This window comes from Gobio gobio (genome assembly GCF_949357685.1).
Source record: "Gobio gobio genome assembly, chromosome: 6".
In the NCBI taxonomy this organism is placed as follows: Eukaryota; Metazoa; Chordata; class Actinopteri; order Cypriniformes; family Gobionidae; genus Gobio; species Gobio gobio.
In genome coordinates, this window is record NC_137102.1 from 26,890,293 (window position 1) to 26,892,036 (window position 1,744).

The 1,744-nt window shown below is 40.4% G+C and overlaps 1 pseudogene across 1 annotated transcript; it reads left to right on the plus strand.

Annotated features, from left to right (window-relative positions):
* Nucleotides 1-412: 412 nt before the first annotated feature.
* LOC307128473 (putative nuclease HARBI1) lies at nt 413-1,438 on the plus strand (annotated as a pseudogene). Its single transcript has one exon. The product of its transcript is annotated as a putative nuclease HARBI1 (transcript).
* The last annotated feature ends 306 nt before the right edge of the window (nt 1,439-1,744 follow it).

Genomic DNA, 1,744 nt, shown 5'->3' on the forward strand with positions numbered 1-1,744 from the left:
TAATTTGAGCAGTCTGAGAGAGGTTACGGAATTTGGATGTTTAGGATAAAGCAAATGAACTGCAGTAAAAAGGGCCTCACCTCTCTATGACCTCACAAATCCACCCAAAATATACTCCAGGATAATAGAACAAGATAGACAGCCTCTCGACTTAATTTTAAATACACTAAGGCCCGGTTTCACAGACATGGCTTAAGCCTAGTCCCAGACTAAACTGCCCACTTGAGCGGTCTTAACTCAAAGCGACTTGCACAGATATATATTAAAATAGTCAAAGATTTAGCCTGTTCTGGATTAAACAAAGCCGATTGCAAGAGGAAGGATTATAGCTAGTCTATGACTAAATTGAATCTTAAATTAATCCTTCAAAGAGGCAGGTTTAACTCCTGCTTAGTACTGTCTGTGAGGGAGAATGGAATATTTGGAATATCTAAATGAAAACCAACATGCACAACAGAGGCCAGCCAGAGTACTTGTGGATAGGAGTGATCCATTACATTAATTTGATGACACAGCTTTTCAAGACCGCTTTCGTATGTCCAAGGAAAATGCAGTGGAGATAATATCTTTGCTTGAGCATAGACTTTCCTGTCTGTCTCTGAGAGGAAGGCCTTTACCCATTTCTCTCCAAGTTCTGCTCACACTGAGTTTTTTTGCGTCCGGGACCTTTCACCGTGAAACTGGTGATTTGTGTGGTGCCAGTGAAGCAACTGTGTGTAGAATAGTTCACAAAGTCAGCAGAGCCATTTGTGAACTGAGGAGTCTTTACATAAAGTTTCCTGATGCTGCTGACCAAGCCAAATATAAAGTGCAATTCTATGAATATGGGCACTTCCCAGGTGTCATTGGCTGTATAGATGGATGTCATGTTCCTGTCAAGTGTCCATCAACCCCTGATGCTGAGGAGTACAGGAACCGTAAGAACTGGTTTTCTATCAACGTTCAGGGTGTATGCACACCTAATTTAGAGTTTTCAAACATTGTTGCGCGATGGAAAGGTTCAACTCACGATTCAAGGATTTTTGTCAACTCTTCATTATGTGCTCAGTTTCAGAGTGGACAGTATAGTGGACTTCTACTTGGTGACAGTGGATATGGTCAGAGTAACTTTTTATTCACTCCATACATAAATCCCACAACAGCTGAGCAGCAAAGATACAACAGAGCTCATATCCGAACAAGAGGCATGGTTGAACGCATGTTTGGAATATGGAAAAATCGATTCCAGTGTTTACGTAATACACTTCGCTTCAGGCCAAGGAGATGCTGCAAGGTCATCATTGCTACAGCGGTGCTGCACAACTACCTGAAGCAGCGCTGCTGTCCTGATGCTCCAATGGAAGATGACGATGAAGCAGATGTGCCCATGACTGAGGCAGCCAGTGACCAACGAGGACTTGCACACAGAGTTGCTTTCACATTGCAGCACTTCAGCTAGATGAGATGTATTTCAATATGGAATGTATTCATTATGCCTTATTTTGCCTTGATAATTTTTGTTCTGTACAAAATTTAAATAGTGTGCAGCAAAATTAAAAAAAATTACTAAACCAATACTGGTTGAAAATGTAGTTTGTGGTTGTTCAAATACACTCAGTCATGAATATCTAAATGACAAAAGGTTTATTTTTGTTTTTATTGTTTATACATCATATTGTTCACCATGGCTGGTAATCACAATTGCCTCCTTACTGCATCGTTTTTGGATCATACCTCTTTCTTCCAACTTCATATCCAATTCAAC